The 18,577-nt window shown below is 37.3% G+C and overlaps 1 pseudogene; it reads right to left on the bottom strand.

Moving 5' to 3' along the window:
- Window positions 1-1,649: 1,649 nt before the first annotated feature.
- Window positions 1,650-7,135, bottom strand: LOC103206122 (annotated as a pseudogene).
- Between the last annotated feature and the right edge of the window lie 11,442 nt (window positions 7,136-18,577).

The following is an 18,577-nucleotide window of genomic DNA, read 5'->3' on the forward strand; positions in this document are numbered from 1 at the left end:
TGATGGGCTCGAGTATAGCAGGGCTTGTGGGGCTGGTGCGGGATCGGGCAGTGTTTCGTTCTGCTGTGCATGGGGTCGCTATGAGTCGGAAACGATTCGACGGCACTTAACAACAACAACAACAACAACTTTTGTCATGTTGTCAAAAGGGACCATTTCCTGGAGAAGGATATCATGCTTGGTAAAGTGGAGGGTCAGAAAAATAGAGGAAAGTCTTCAAGGAGAAGGATTGACACGATGGTTGTAAGGATGGGCTCAAGTATAGCAAGATTTGTGAGGCTGGTGCAGGCCTGGTCAGTGTTCTGTTCTGTTGTACATAGGGTCACTATGAGTTGGAGCTGACTGATGGCACCTAACAAGAACAAGAGCAACACCAATGTATACAGACATAGATTAAGGTTTGTTATTACTGATAATGCAGTACTGTGTGTGTAAAACTGTTTATCTTTGTTGTCTGTACCTCTTGTGCACCTCTCTGTGTTTTCTTTTTCTTTAGTGTTATTATGTTGGTTACTTGCTTTTGGTATATTGCCTTTCCTTTCACTCAAATCTACTCTTGTCTCTTAATTATCTAGCAATTTTTCCTCTTCTCCCCTCCCATTCTTGGTAATCAACAAAGAAAATTTCTTTCCATATGTAAACTTTACCTTGGCTTTTTACAATAGTGCACTCATCCAATATTTGTCCTTCCGTGATTGACTTATTTCACTAAGCATAGTGTCCTCCAAGTTCTTCCACATTATGAGGTGTTTCATAGATTCTACATTTTTCTTCAGTGTTTCATAGTATTCCATTGTTTGTATGTACCATAGTTTGGTTATCCATTCTTCCCTTGATAGACAGGTTTTTTCCATCTCTTTACTATAGTGAATAGTTCTGCAAGGGACATGGGTGTACATATATCAATTCATGTCTTGGCCTTCATTTGTTTTGGATATATACCTAGTAATGAGATTGCTGAACCACATTATGTTTCTATTTCCAAACTTTTAAACAATCACCATACCATTTTCTACAGTGATTGTATTATTTTACAGACCTACCAACAGTGTATAAGAGTTCTGATCTTTCCACATCCTACCCAGCATTTGTTATTTTTTCCCTTGTTAAACTGTTATTGCTGGGATCTCTCTCCCTCCCTCCCCTACCCCTCTCTCTCTCTCTCTCTCTCTCTCTCTCTCTGATAGAAGATGTATCTTTTTAGTTTACATAGACCTCTTCCCCATTCCTCTCCTTACCAGCATCCAAAATCCTGACTGTCTGGCCCACTCATGCCCAGCAAAATAGTTGGAGACAGGAAGGGCTTTAGCCAGAGCCTGAGAAACACTTTCATCCTTACAGTCAACAAGAGACCCTGGTCTTGAGGATGAAAGGCAGTCCAGCTGCATTTGATCATGGCCATAAATAGGAGCTTAGAACCAGGATAAAACACTATTGGTGAGAACAATGAACTAGGTATCTCAACTCCCATGGGTAGACCCAGTATGGGAAGGCTGGAGGAATGTGAGTACAGGGCAAATGCATCCTCTGGCCTCAATTCATCCCAGCTGCTGGTGTGTCCCTGCTAGCAAGGCTGATCCTGGAGTGGGGATGCTCCTCAGTGACCCCCTGCCTGGCTACTCCTTGGTCTGTAAGTTGTAGTCATGTAGCTAGCCACTAATGATCCACTGTTTGTGATCCAGGAAGGTATTCCAGATGAGGACAGGGAAGGCATCAGTCAGTTCCTCGTCTGGCTCTCCTGCAAAGCACTGGTCACCAGTGAGAGCTGGCAATCCTGATTAGGGCCTTTAAGGATCTTCTTGAGGATGTTATGACCACAAGAGTGTGCCTTCTCCAAGCAGAGCTTTTTGACAAGGCTACATTTAAAGCTAGAAGGCTGGGCCACAGAGGTGTCCATATTTAATGTGACATTGAAGTCAGTGTCATTGCTGGAGGCTAGCTGGGCTTTCTAGGACCAGGTAGTTAACAGTCTCACTGGCCACTGGTGGCAGGTTCAGGGTTGCCTGCAGCATCATTCACTTCTTTTTCACACTTATTACTTCCTTATCAGAAATCTGTATATCTTTCTAGGCTGCCTTCAGCTCCAACTTTACCTTGTCCAGTTCAGATTAGACTGCAACTTGCTTCTGGAAGAAAACAAGTTTCCTCAGCTTCTTAGTCAGCTCTCCTGAGGACTTCCATGCCTCTTTTAGGTTCTCATACTCTTTCTTAAGGGACACAAAATACACAGCCAACTGCTTAACCACTGATTGTCCCATATCCATGTCTTGGATCATCTCCTACACCTCAGGCTGTTGGCTCTGAAGTAAGAGCTCAATCCACTATCCACTCCATGGTCTTCATCTTGCTCCTGAGTCTGCAAGCTTCCTTCTGTGCTTTTTTGTTCTAATTCTTCTTTTGTTACAAGTACTTCATCTGATTTTTGAGGGTGGAGCACAGGATCTCTGCCTTGTCTAAGGCCTGATGCAGAGATTCCACAGTGGCATCGTGCTCTTCCAGTGTGTTCCGCACAGTGTCACTGATGGCCTGGCTGTCTTGCTTCTCCTTCTCTTTCTGGGAAAGCAGGGCTCTGGTATTGTCCAATTCATTCTTTAAGAATCTACAACCAAGATATTCTCCCCCTCCTGGGCAAGGTCAAAGAAGAGCTTATTGATAATGGTTCTTTTGCCAACCTGGATTAGACCTTATAAGCAAGTCCGACTGAGCACTGTTTCAAATCAGGCACTGCATGTGGAAGGTGTGGCTGAAGTGGATGGGAGCCAAGTCTCAGGAGTGGTCAAAGAAGTCAGAGCATATGGCACACAGTGCATGGATGGGCTAGGCTGCAGGATTCAAGTGCCCAGGGCAGCCAAGGAAACTGTGCAAGTTGTTGCACTCCGCACCCCAGCTTTTTTAAAAGTTGCTTTTTATTGTGATAAATATATGTGTAAGGACTCCTGCTGGTGCAATAGTTTAGTGCTCAATTGTTAACCAAAAGGTTGGTGGTTTGAACCTGCCAGAAGCTCTGCTTCTGTAAAGATCAAAGCCAAGAAAACCCTATGGAGCATTGTATTCTGTCACATGGGGTCACTATGAGATGAAAATTGAGTTGACAGAACTTAGTAACAGCAAAATTTATACATAGAAAATATTCGCCACTTAACATTCTTCATAACTCAGTAACATTAATTATGTTTATCATGATATGCAACTATCATCATTATCCATTTCCAACTTTTTTATCACCCTTAAAAGAAGTTCAGTGTCCTCCCAGAAGTGAGTCTCCCTTTCCCTCTCCTTCACTCCCTCCTGTCACTGGTAACAAGGAATAAACTTTGGCCTATATATTTATTATGTTATACTATATTTGGGCACTCTGGTAGCATAGTGCCTAAGGCACTTGACTGCTAACCAGAAGGCTGGCAGTTCAAACCAACCAGCCACTCCTCAGAAGGAAGATGTGGCAATCTACTTCTGTAGTGATACTGCCTGGAAACCCAAGAAGGGGTCGCTATGAGTCGGGTCCGACTAGAGGGCACATAACAACAACAACAACAAATACTATATTTATCTTTTTGTGACTTATTTTACTAAGAACAATGTTTCCAAGCATTTCTTTTCTTAAAAAGTTTTAGTGATAAAGTTACAAAATTATTTCCTCCCTTCCTTGCTTTTCTTTTCTTCCTTTTTTTTCTTCTCTTTCTTTCTTTTGGCAGAGGTTGGAGTGCTGTGTTTGGCTCATTTTTCAAGTTTTTCATTCTAATTGAAAACTTTTGAATACACAAGCAAATTATTATCATTATATTATGCTTATTATTATTATTATATAAATTATGCATTCTAGGCCTGCTGATAATCATATCATCATATATTATTAATAAATTTAGACTGCTAAAGTTAAATGAGGTCAAATGAGCATTCAAGAATCTTTGTCTTAAATTTTGTTTCAGAGGAACAAAAACTAAATACTTGAATGAGCATAATACATATACACACATCCATGTGCATACACACACATCAATGTATATAGAGAGAGATATAAACACACATATTCCAGATAAACAGACATTTCCATATACTTGGATTCAAATAACTGTCATTGTTTCTTCAAACTATGGATCATAACCCAAAGGTCAATTTAGTGTATTTCTATTATATTTTCAGTGAAATAATAGAATATAAGAAAGGTGAAAGATTTGTTACAATTATATACATAAATAATTATTTTATGTGTGTACTAAATATATATTTCTTTCTGTGGATCATCATAATTTTTTTTAAATGTTAATGTACTCAAGCTGACTGATTGAACAAGATTCCTCCTTCTTTCCACATGCATTTTTCTATTGGATAGACATGAATAAAATTACCCTGTTTTATTTTCCTTTAATGATATACACACATTTAAATGTTTTTGTGAAATCTTTTTAAGACTCTGAATAAATGGTAATAAATGGATTCAATATCTTCATAGACATTTGCTGAATTAACGCATGGGCTGTTGTTAGGCAGAGTGAAATATACAAGTGATGTCAATTTATCTACTTATTTAGATGAAAGTGCTATTTTAAGAAACATAAATTGGGACTTTGAATTGCCCATACTGAGAATATTCCTTAAAGAAATTCAGTGGATAATTATCAAGTGGGGGGGGGGAAGACTGGGATGTATTGAGATGCTTCCGAGATGTCTATGAAGGTCATGAAACTTACTAGCACTTTTGTAGTCTTTGATTAATTTTGATTGCTCTTTTTGGAGACTTGAAGTTGTGGTATGTAAGTAGATTCATTCATTCATTCATTCATTCATTCATTCACCAAATATTAATTTAGCTCCTACCATGTGTCCATAAATGGAGTGTTTAGCAAAAAAAAAAAAAAATGTTCTGACCTTCAAGTAGCTTATTATGTAATGAGAAAAGATAGACAATAAACACACACACACAGACAAAAAAATAAATAAGCTCATTTTAGGTAGTGATAAATTTTAGGCAGAAACTTAAAAGGATAATACAATAGACAGAATGTGTGTCAGCAGTTATTTCAGACAGTCTTATTAGGTGGAGTCTCTTTGGAGGTAATACTGACTTCAGTTCTGAGTAATAAGAAGGGACCACTCTTGCAAAAGAGTAGCAAGTGCAAGAGTTCTGAGATGGGAATGATCTTGGAAAGTTCCAGGGCAAAAGGCAGTGTGGCTAAAACCAACTGTGTGAAGAGGAAAGTGATATAGGATGATGATGAAAGAAGTCAGGACCCAGGTCAGTCAGGGTGTTGTAGACCAAGATAATGAGTTTGGATTTTATTCTCTATTCATTAGGGTGCAACTGAAGAATTATGTAAAGGGAAATAATATTAGTAGTTTCCCTTTGGAAAAGATTACTGTGTCGACTGTGTGGATATTGGACTACAGAAACAAAAATGGAATCCTGGGGAACATTTATACAATGTAGCAATATTTTTTAGCATGATAGTGGATTGACTGTAACTGAGGTAGATGAGTGGGTAATGAATTATATATAATCATATAAAACATTTATGTAGTACTCATTCTGTGCTTGATAATATACTAATACATATACTATCTAAATTATCTCTTTGAACAACTCTGTAAGATACTAAAATTAATTCCAACTTGCAAATAAGCAAACTATACTAAAAGAGTTTAATTAACTGCATAAGGTCATTGAAAATATACACAATAGAGTGGCTGAAGGCAAGTTATCCTTATTCTTCCTTCTCAAAAAATGGAAAATCAGAAGCCTTAGCTACAATATGAAAATAAGGATAAAAAGTTGAGAAGTTCTTGACTTTAACAACAAGAACATGGAGGACAAGAGTTAACAAGTAAAATTAAGAAAAATCCCAAATCACATTATACTTAAGGGAGAAACTGAAATGACTAAGGCGCTTGACTAATAACCAGAATACTGGTGGTTCAAACCCACCAGCCACTCCTCGGAAAGAAGATGGGGCAATCTACTTCCATAGTGATACGGAAACCTCAGAAACCCAAGGAGGGATCGCTATGAGTTGGGTCCGACTCTACGGCACACACCAACAACAAAGTTGGTTTTATGGTATTATTTAGAAAATGTAGCCTCAGTTATTTTTATTTTTCCAGCCCAATCTCTGCTAGTGCTAAAGTCACATCCAAGTTGGTATCAATTACTCCCAGTCTGACATACTGCATACCAGTTGGGAATCAAGGCAACCACAAATTCAATTGTCAACACCTCACACCTTAATAAAAGAACAAAAAAACAGGATTTAGAAATAGGATCTCTGAAGCTTGAAGCCAACCTTGACTTCTCTCTTTCTCACATCCCCCTTACTTGATCTAGCAATAAATCCTATTGTCTGTTGAAACCATAGCCAAATCCTGACAGCATTCATCTCCATCCACTATTCAGGAATAGACCTGAGACTTAATCATTGTTACCTGGTCCCTATAATATAGACTTGAAATTAGTCTCCTGCTTTCATTCCCCTCCCCTCAGTCTACACTCAGTACAGTAGCCAGAGTTTCCATTTAAAATGTAAGCTCATATCACTCTTCTGCTCAAAACTCTATGTGGTTTCCCAATATTCCAGAATAAAAATATACAAAGATTTTCATAAAGTAGGAGCTCTGGTAGCATAGTGCCTAAGGCACTTGACTGCTAACCAGAAGGCTGGCGGTTCAAACCCACCAGCCGCTCCTCAGAAGGAAGCTTGGGCAATCTACTTCTGTAGTGATACTGTCTTGGCAACCGAAGGAGGCGTCACTATGAGTCGGGTCCGACTCGACGGCACATAACAACAACAACAACATTTCATAAAGTAGCTCTCCACTTACTTTCAAATCTCGTCTTCTACGACTTTGCCCTTTACCTGTATCATTCCAGATTCACTGGTTTTCATGTATATTTTGACAGTGTACACAGTTTCTATCTAGAGCCTTTGTATTTACTATTCCCTCTTCTCAGGAATCTTTTCCCTTAGACATCTCTCTGATCCCTTATTTTGTTCTACTCTGTACACAGAAAGGTCTTCCGTGGGTCCTTCCATGACCAGCTGAAAGAATACCCTCTTTTTCATTGCCTTCCATCCTCTTACCTTATTTCATCTCCCTTCATTGATGTATGTACTTTTAAGTGTTTATGGTCTGTTTCATCCATACTTTTTCAATATAATAATGTTTGGTGAAAACAGACGCCTTCCATTTTAGTCACTGCTTTATCTCCAATGTTCTAAATAGTTCTGGACACAACACAATTGTTGTTGTTAGGTGTCTTTGAGTCAGCTCTGACTCATAGCAATCACGTGTACATCAGAACAAAACACTACCCAATCCTGTACCATCTTCACAACCCTTGCTATACTTGAGCCCATCATTGCAGTCACTGTGTCAATTCATCTTGTTGAGGATCTTCCCTTTTTTTCCTAACCCTCCTCTTTACCAAGCATGGTATCTTTCTCCACAAGGTCCCTTCTCACAACATGACCAAAGCAAATGAGACAAAGTCTGGCCATTCTTGCATCCAAGGAGCATTATGGCTGCACTTCTTCCAGGACAGATTTGTTTGTTCTTCTGGTAGTTCATGGTACTTTGAGTATTTTCCACCAACACCTCAATTCAAAGACATCAATGCTTCTTTGATCTTCCTTATTAATTGTCCAACTTTCACATTCATGTGAGATGATTGAAAATACCATGAATTGGCTTAAGGCACACCTTAGTTTTTAAAGTGATATTATTGCTTCTTAACATTTCAGAGAGGTCTTTTGCAGCAGATTTGCCCAGTGTAATATGACTTCTGATTTCTCTACTGCTATTTCCATGGGTGTTGATTGTGGATCCATCCACATAAAATGAAATCTCTGACAACTTCAATCTATGGTGGTGCAATGATCTGTGTATTACTTCCATCTTCTTTTGATGCTTCCTGCATTGTTCAATATTTTGCCGATAGAATCCTTCAATATTACAACTTGCAGCTTGAATTTTTTCTTTAGCTTTTTCAGCTTGAGAAATGTCCAGCTTGTTCTTCCCTTTTGATTTTCTAACTCCAGGTCTTTGCACATTTTATTATAATACTAGTGACTGCTCCTTGTGTTTCTAAGGTAGTACCACTATGGAAGTAGATTGCCCAATCTTCCTTCTGAGGAGTGGCTGGTGGGTTTGAACCACCAACCTTCTGGTTAGCAGTGAAATGCCCTAGGTACTATGCCACCAGAGTTCCCTTTTATGTAGTAGACAGTAAATATCTCTGGATTATGCTATAAAATGAATCATTTGATGAGCAACCAAGTTTTCTGACATAGGGCGTTACTTTTGGATAGTAGCTTTCTATATTGACTCTCTAAAGAGGTAGGAAGACCAGTCTCTGTGGTTTCCTTGAACACCAGTCTCTTGCTTCTCCATATGACTTGGCATCTGGTGGAGATACTTGCTCCATTCTGCAGACAAATATCTTGTTCTTACTTCTTCACGTTAGGTCTTTCCACACATATTGTCCTGTTCTCTCTCTTCCCTCTTCCTGCATACTAATTAGACAAATTTACCTATTTTTCAAACCCTGTTGATTTTTTTTTTCTTGAAATCATTGCAAACTAAAGGCAGCCTGGTGTTGGATGAGCTTTTATAATTGCTTTAAAACTTAGTAACTGAGCCTCTAAATTTCTACCAAGATTTCCCCCATACCTCCTATAACAATATCTTTAAATTAGTCACTCTCAGACATATTACATGGAAGTATAAATTCTTTTTATTCTTCCTAGAGAACAATTCATGTTTATTTTTGTACTCAACATAAGGGAAGAGGATTGCATCATAAAAGAAAGAGAATTTTGGATCCCTGAACTATGGAAAGGAGCTCTGATGGAACAGTGGTTAAGGCATTTGGCTGCTAACCAAATTATCAGCACTTCAAACCCACCACTTGCTCCGTGGAAGGGACATGAGGAAGTCTGCTTATGTAAAGATCTACAACTTTGGAAATCCTATGGGGCAGGTCAATTCTGTCATATAAATTCTCTATTAATCAAAATCAATGCAATGGCAGTGGATTTGGTTTGGTTTGGTTGAACCTATGGAAAGAAGACATTGATACTTATTGAACAAAGAGGACCCTAGATAGTCAAAGAATGACTGGGTTTATTGACACTAAATAATATTTTGAAGCTATATTATATATAAAAAAGGTTTTGCTTCTATATTCTGTAGTTGGAGACTACAGAATTTTTCAAGATCTCTCACCTCTTACTTAGAGGTCTGGGTAGAATGGATCTTTTTACAAGTTGAGTTATAAATAATGATACATTACAGAAATCAAATGTCCAGTAACCATTGAAGTTTTATACGTTCCTCAAAAGATGGCATCACTTGTTTTTTCATTCATTCAACATTTTTGTTGCTGTTGTTGTTGTTGAATTGATTCTGATTCCTGATGACTCATGTGCGTCAGAATAGAACTGTGGCCCACAGGGTTTTCAATTGTTAACTTTTTGGAAGTAGATCACCAGACATTTCTTCTGATGTGCCTCTGAGTGGACTTGAGAATCTCCAACTTTATAGTTAGCCAAATGTGTCAACTATTTACCTTACTCGGGGACTCCAACAACACATACCTAATGACCACATACTAAGTATATGTATAACATTTTTGACTTATAATGGTCCATTGCTTTTTCTTAAAATACAATGATGAATAAAAATTATCCCTCTCACAATATCAAATCTATGTGGATTAAGCTGTGTAGAGGAGTGCTATTTGTACTATTTTCATTTGCATGAAGAACCTGGTTTTAAAGCTTCATAAATATATATATTTTACCTCTATCATTTTGATTTCAGTCTTCTATGTTTATCATTTTAATCCAACAACTAGTTACTATGTTTCTCAGAGTAGTTGATTTTATGACCAACTTTGCCAAAATAACAAGGGAAGTAGTTAAAAATGTAATCCCTATTTCCCAATTAGATTTTGAACCAGAGTCTCTCAACATAAAACCCTGGCTTAGACATTTTGAAAGCAGATTCTGATGAAATAAAAAGTTTTGAGAACCACTGACCAGATGATAACAGCCTGCTTAACCAACATAGGAAAGCAACTTGCATGCTAATGCACTGCTAGCATTTTTCATAAAAGTTTCAGCATTTCAGTAGCTCGGTGAATCCATTCTGGGGAGAAATATCAGTTTCTCTTTCAGATTCTCTAGGAAATTGTGTCCTTTACATCATCCCTTTTCATCAAAGAATCAATGACATTACTGATAACAGAAAATTTAGCCCATTATCAATCATGAATGTGCTCAGAGATGCCGCCCAACACCTGTCTCATTCTCTCATATAACAAACGTCTATGTGTGAATGCCTATCAAGCAATTTGGATGCTCTTCCACATAAACTCCAAAATTAGTATATGAAGCCATTAGCACCTGTGCTCAAAAATTTGATGCCAGAGTTTCAAGAACTAAAATTGTATTTAATGGACATCCTGTATTAAGATGATAAAGGAAGAATTTGGTGGAAGATGACTTCTTCTCTGCCTAAAGTTTGGCAGCTGGTAAAAAAAGGAGACATAAAAAGGATCCAAATTCAAAATGAAAAGTTTCCCAACTCATCCATCTTTATTAAACTCCTCCATCTTTAATTCAGTCATTATTCATTTGCTTTTCATATTTCTCAAAGATTTTTATTTTAAAAGTTCCTTTTAATCCTAAAAAAAATTAATAATACAATATTATTATTTGAATATCCAACAAGGGAACAGAAGTTATAGAACATAGATTAAGCCCATAAAGCAATTATTGAATTGGTACCATAGTTTGAACTGTGTCCCCAAAAAACATGTTGAATTTTAACCATTGCCACCTGAACATGACCTTGTTTGGAAATAGAGTCCCTCAAGATGTTAGCAGAGTTAAGTTAATATGAGATTATACCAGACTAGGATAGATCCTAATCCATTGACTGGTGTCCTATAAAAACAAGAAGAGACAAAAAGAGACACACATAAGGATGATGACCATATGAAGATGCATTTACAAGCTAAAGACTGCCAAGGAATGCATGGGCTACAAGAAGCTGTATGAGACAAGGAAAGATCTCCATATAGAGCTAATAATGATAGTATAGCCTTATCAATGTCCTCAATTCAGACTCCTAATCTCCAAAATAATAACACAATAAATTTATTTTCATATAAGCTCCGCGATTTTTGGTTATTTGTTAAGAAGACTTAGGAAATCTTATGATGATTGCATGTAACATAGAATGTTTGAAAAATAATTAAGGGTTATATAGATAGAATAAAGTATTCATGGTTCAGTGGTGGAATTCTCACCTTCTATGCAGGAGGTCTGAGATAGATTCCCAGCCAATGCATCTCATATGCAGTCACCACTCTTCTGTCCTTGGAGGTTTGTGTATTGCTATGATGCTGAACAGGTCTTAGCAGAGCTTCCAAACTATGATGAACTAGGAGAAAAGACTTGGTGATCTACTTCTGAAAATCAACCAGTGAAAATCATATGAATCATAATGGTCCAATCTGCAACCAGTGATGCAGATGGCACAGGACCAGACAGCATTTCATTTTGTTGTGCAGAAGCTCACCATGAGTTAGAGGACAACTTGATAGCAGCTAACAACAATAATATACAAGTGGAAGGAAGAAGAAAAGGCATGTAATATGATGTGAGCAACATATAATCATTTATTTATTAATTATATATTCAATTATGTGATGTAATACCTCACTAGATATCTTAACTGTAATAGTAATATTTTCACAATTAATAGTTTTTGCATTTCCATATGTGCAACTTTGTTCTTAATTAGCCTATCACAACCATTTACCTTTGTGGGTACTTGAAGAATGGTAATGCATTTGGATTACTACATAAAAATATGTAAAAAGAGAAATAATATTCTGATATTCAAAATAGCATTTTACAGGAAGAAAAATGGATTAAAAAATAAGGTAACTTCGAAGGAGAAAGGATTTTCTACTGTTTTAGCTATCATTTAATATAGTGAAGTCAGAATCAAACAGTTTTGTATAAAGAAATCCTCCATATACAGAGATGGCTAGTAAAGAGACAGTTTACCAACATCTTAGTCTGTTGCTGCTATAAGAAGTGAGTATCATTGATTTTGCATGAGTAATTATTGTTGTTGTTGTCGTTATATGCCATCGAGTCCCACTCGACTCATAGCGACCCCTCCTTGGATTTCCAAGGGGGTATCACTACGGAAGTAGATTGCCCAACTTTCCTTCTGAGGAGTGGCTGATGGGTTTGAACCACCAGCCTTCTGGTTAGCAGTCAAGTGCCTTAGGCACTATGCTACCAGAGCTAATATATGGAAAAGAATTAGACATAGCAGTCTTTTAATAAATGGCATAATTACTTTACTATTGGAGAAGAATTATTATGTGAACAGCCTTAACTTATTATCATCTGTTTCTTTTATTTCATTTACATACACAGATTGAGGACAGAAAAATCTCCAGTAGAATTTTTAAAATTCAATAATTAGGAAGTGCAAACATTTTGTTATGACCTTATTACAATTATAGAGGAAACATCCACTTACAGCCCACTTGTTTTAAAACCTGGTTCTTGTATTTTATGACATTCTCATTAACAATATGTCATTAAATTATGCTAATTAAATTAGACTGGATTGTACACCAGGCCCTGAATTTTAAAAATAGTATTTTATAATGAAAGCAGCTTCCCCACAGTCATAATAATTCTTTTGTATTAAGGCTTCCTGCTGTGAATTAACTGGTAACCAAGGGAATTGAAATAGTTGAAGGCTTTCCCACACACTAAATTCACCCAGGTCTTTCAGATCCTAGTTATACAGAGAATGAGGAAAAATATCTTAAATGAAATAATACCTCGACTTTTAGTGTAATAATACATTTATTTATTTATTTATTGGAAAGCAAATAAATCCAGATGAGGGTTAGAATCAGAAATCAAAGTTGAGTTTGATTTCTGTAACAATCATTTTTCTTTTTCTTTTTTTTTTTTTTTTAAATTGTACTTTGGGTGCATAGTTACAACACAAATTTTGTTTACATTCAACAGTTCATGCACATTTGATTTTAAGCCCCTGATTAGAGAGAGAGAGAGAATCACTGGGCCTGTGGGCTCAGGACCATAGTCTTGGGTGATATCATGGTCAATTGGCATGACAAAGTACATAAAAAGCTTGTTCTACAACCTACTTTAGTGAGTAGTGACTGGGGTCTTAAAAGCTTTCAAGTCACCATCTGTGATGCAACTATTAGTTTCCTCTCATATGGAGCAAAGAAGAGTGAGGAAAATCAAAGGTATCTGGAAACAAGGATAAGATGGACCACAAGGACCTCAGCCACCATGACCCCTAGACCAGAAGAACTAGATGGTGCCCAGCTACCAATGCCAACTGCTTGGAAAAGGATCAAAACTGGAGATCCTGGGTAGAGTGGGAGGAAAGATGTGGAAGAAAATCCAAAAACAGAAAAATGACCAGAATTACTGGTTGGATAAAGATTGGTAGAACCCTAAAGACTATGGCCCTGGGTTACTCCTTGGGACTATAAATCGACTCACTTCCATGGATTGGTCCTCAGCCCAGCAGTAGAAAGACTTACACACAGAACACCTACCCTGGGGCAATGCACCCACCTACTCTACAAAGATGCCCCCTTAAATCAATCAACCATGAGATACCATAGGAGCAACATCCACATAGAGGGAAGCTGGACAGACAGGAATGCATAGTTAAGAAGAGCATAAGCAGGGGACAGTCACAGGGAGGGGAAGGGGAATTTTTATGGCTAGGGATAGTGTAATAATATTTGAATGTAATTTTTACCTGTTTTTTGTAATTATTTTAAAAATAACAAATATGTATAGGGTTCGGAGGTGGCATCTCTACAGAAGTAAATTGCCCAATCTTCCTTCTGAGGAGTGGTTGGTAGGTTTGAACCACCAGCCTTCTAGTTAGTAGTCAAATGCCTTAGGCACTATGTCATAGAGCTCTCATATAGATATATAGGTATAAATACGTATACATATATGCACAGTAGAATTATCCATAGGCATACATTCATACAGGTATGTGGACAGAAGCACGAATATCCATATACAAGATACACTATAGGGGAAACAGATATAGATACTTCTTAGACATAACCAAACATCTTACAAGATTGGTTTTGGGGGTTTAAAGACTTAGGACCATAGTCTCAAGGGACAGCTCAGTTAATTGGCATAGTATATAGCTCATAATTCATATGTTCTACATCCCGATGTGGTAAGTAATGTCTAGGATCTTAAAAGCTCTGAGCAGTATCTAAGACACAAATATAGGTCTCTACTCACCTGGAACAAAAGAGAAAGAAGGAAGCCAAAGACTCTGAGGAGAAAGTAGTCTACAGTACTAATAGTCCAGATGAACCATGGCCTCATCTACCCTGAGACAAGAGGGACTAGACAGTGCAGTGTTACCCCTACCAGCCACATTAGATGGATTCTTATAGAATGGGACAAAAATGTGGACTAGAATTTAAATTCTTAAAAAGTCAAGAATTACTGGATCCGTTGGGACTAGTGGACTACCTGAGACTATCACCCTAAGATATACTTCAAAACTTAAAAATTATCGCTTGATGTCACCTGGTAGCTAGATAACAGACTGTTGTTGTTGTTAGGTGCCATGGAGTCAGTTCTGACTCCTAGTAAGCCTATATACAACAGAACAAAACACTGCTTGGTACTGCACCATCCTCACCATCATTGCTATGTTTGAACCCATTATTAAAGCCATTGTGTCAATCCACCTCATTGAGTGACTTCCTCTTTTATGCTGACCCTTTGCTTTACCAAACATGATGTCCTCCTCCCAGTACTAGTCCCTCCTGATCACATGTCCAAATACATGAGACAAAGTCTCACCATCCTTTCTTCTAAGGAGCATTCTGGCTATACTTCTTGCAAGACAGATTTCTTCATTTTTCTGGCAGTCCAGGTATATTGAAAATGACAGATGGGATCATAAAGAATATCATCCATGAGTAAATGAGCTTCTTTTTAAAAAATCAATCATAAGAGAACAAATGGTAAAAATTTACTTTAAAGCAAAGATGAGAACATAAGGGGTCAGGGAAACCAACGTACTGGAAATGGTACAACCAGAATGGAATGAATGAGGATGATAACACATTGTGAAAAAGGTAATCAATATCATGGAATGATTTGTGCAGAGATTGTTAAATGAAAATCTAACTTGTTGTGTAAGTTCTCACCTTAAACATAATTAAATGTAAAAGAGAAAAAAAGTTTAATTTTAATTTTAATGGCAGAGTTCCTCAACAAAATATAGATTTATTACTGCAAGGGTAAGAAAAAGACAACTGATTTCATTTTTAAGAGTTGCAAGACTATAAAACATTCTCACAGTACTGTATAGGGTTTTCTTGCCCATTTATTTCTTAGAATATAGCATTAAATATTTTTTAGATATCAGAAAAAGTTTTTCTAATTCATATCACTATAAAGACATAAAGGAGGCCTGGTGGCACACTGATGGTTAAGCACTTGATTGCTAACTGAAAAGTTGTTAGTTAGAACCAATCCATTGGCTCCCTGGGAGAAAGAACTGGCAATCTGCTACTGTAAACATAAAAAGCCAAACCTAACTCACTGCTGTCAAGTTGATTTTCTGAGGCTGTGTCACTACAGAAGTAGATTCTCCAACCTTCCTTCCAAGGAGTGGCTGGCAGGTTTGAACCACCAGCCTTCTGGTTAGCAGTCAAATGCCTTAGGCTCTACACCACCAGAGCCTAGGAAATCCTATGTGGCAATTCTACTCTGCCACATTGGGTTGCAGTGGGTCGAAAATTGACTCAACAGCACCTAATGACAGCAATAAAATAAAACATAAATTGGACCTTTGAAAAATGAGGTAAACTTACTGCAATTTTTATTAGAGTCTTTGAGCTAAAATATGTGAATAACCTGACCCAATATTTTAATTTTATAGGAACTTAAAATATGAGGAATTTCTGCCTAGTGAGTTCAAGCAACTTGCTGAAATATACACAGCCAGTTAATGACAAATCTATTTCTCTAAAGCATCACCCTAATTGAAGAATATTCAAAACAAAACAAACCCCAAAACCAATGATAATAGGTATTTATTATGTAAATTCTTACCAGAATCCCACAGAGTATGCTATTGTTGCTGTTCCTATGTGCCATTGAATTGTTCTAACTTGTAGAGACCCCATGGACAACAGAACAAAACACCACCTGTGTCCTGTACCACGCTCATAATTGTTGCCATGCTTGAGTCCATCATTGCAGCCACTGTCAGTCCATCTCATTGCAGTTCCTCCTTTCTTTTGCTGACCCTCTACATTACTAAGCATGAGATCTTTCAACAGGAACTGGTCCCTCCTGATAACATATCTAAAGTAAGAAAGGTGAAGTCTCCTATCCCCTCTTTTAAGAGCAATCTGGCTTTACTTCTTCCAATACAGATTTGTTCCTTCTTCTAATAATCCATGGTATAGTCAATACTCTTCACTGACACCATAATTCAAATGCATCAGTTCTTCTTTGGGCTTCTTTATACGTTGTCAAGCTTCCCCATGCAGGTGAAGTGACTGGAAATACCATGGCTTGGGTCAGATGTAACTTATTCCTGAAGGTGACGTCTTCGCTTTTTAATACTTTAAAGAGGTCTTTTGCAGCATATTTGCCCCACGTGATACATCTTTTGAATTTGTGACTCCTGCTTCCATGGATGTTGATTATGGATCCAAGTAAAATTAAATTCTTGACAATATCAATTTTTTTTCTGTTTATCATGATGTTGCATATCGGTCCAGTTGTGAGGAATTTTTTTTTTTTTTTTTTAATGTTAATGTATAACCAAAACTAAAGCCTGTAGTCTTTGATGTTCATCAATAAATGCTTCAAGTCTTCTTCATTTTCAGCAAAATTGGTTGTGTCATCTTCATTATCACACATTGTTCAAGAGTCTTCCTCTAATTTGAATGCTGAATTCTTCATATACTCCAGATTTTCTGTTTCTTTGCTCAGCATATAGATTGAATAAGTATGCGAAAATATTATAACCCTGACAGTAACATTTCCTGATCTTAAACTATGCAGTATTTCTTTGTTCTCTTTGAAAGACTACCTCTTCATCTATGTATAGACTCCACATGTACAGGTTCCAGAACAATGAAGTGTTCCAGAATTCTCATTTTTCACAATGCTATTAATAATTTGTTATGATCCTCTCAGTCAAATGCCATTGTATAGTCAAGAAAGCACAAATAAATATCATTTTGGTATTCTGTGCTTTTGGCCAAGATCCATCTGATATCAATCATGATATCCCTAGTTTCACATTCTTTTCTGAATCTGGCTTGAATTTCTGGCAGCTCCCTATTGATGTATTGCTGCAGCCATCTTTGAATTTTTTCAGAATTTTACTTGCATGTGACATTAATGATATTGTTCAATCATTTCTCCATATTATTGGACATCTTTCTTTGGAATGGATGTGTATATGGATCTTTTCAGTCAATTCGCTAGGTATTTATCTTCCAAATTTCTTGGCATAGATGAGTAAATGCCTCCAGTACTGCAATCATTTGTTGAAACATCTCAATGGGTAGATCACATTGTTTTTCACAAATGCTTTCAGTGAAGCTTGGACTTCTTACTTCAATACCATTAGTTGTTGATCATATTATACCTCTTGAAATGGTTGAATGTCAACCATCACTATATCAGAAAATGTTATGCCACTACCTGTAAGGTTTTCACTGGTTAGTTTTTCCAGAAATAGATTGTCAGGTCCTTCTTTCCTGTCTGTCTTAGTCTGGAAGCTCTGCCGAAGCCTGTCCACTATGGGTGACTCTGCTGGTATTTCAAATACCAGTCGCATAGCTTCCAGTATCACAGCAACACTCAGACATTGTAGTACTGCTACAAGACAGATGGATGAGATGGATGAGTGGTGGAGTATGTTATCACTTGGATGTAATAGATTAAGAAAAAAGGCTTGAACACAGGAACATCCTAATGTCATACAGGTGATAAGCAGCAGAATTATGTTTTAGCCTACCTTTGCTGTCTCAACAACTGGACCAATAAACAGCATGATAACGGGAAAAAGTTTGAATTTGTCAACAGTTTCATTTTATTTGGAACTACAATCATTGCGTTTGGAAGCAGAAGTGAAGAATCAGATGACATATTGCACTGAACTTATTTGCTGCAAAAGATGTTTTTTAACTGTTAAAAAACATAGAGGTATCTTGGAGGACTAACATGCTCTTTCTCAAGCTATGGTATTTTGAATTGCCTCATATACAAGTGAAAGGTGAACAATGAGTAAGGAAGACCAAAGAAGCATTGATGGTGTTGGTTGTTGTTGTTGTTGTTAAGTGCCGTCGAGTCATTCCTGACTCATAGCGACCCCATGCACAGCAGAACGAAACACTGCCCGATCCCGTGCCAGCCCCACAATCCCTGCTATACTTGAGCCCATCATCACAGCCAACGTGTCAATCCATCACGTTGAAGGCCTTTCCCTCTTT

The sequence above is a fragment of the Orycteropus afer genome, unplaced genomic scaffold, assembly GCF_000298275.1.
Source record: "Orycteropus afer afer isolate SDZICR_OR568_19922 unplaced genomic scaffold, OryAfe1.0 scaffold00298, whole genome shotgun sequence".
In the NCBI taxonomy this organism is placed as follows: Eukaryota; Metazoa; Chordata; class Mammalia; order Tubulidentata; family Orycteropodidae; genus Orycteropus; species Orycteropus afer.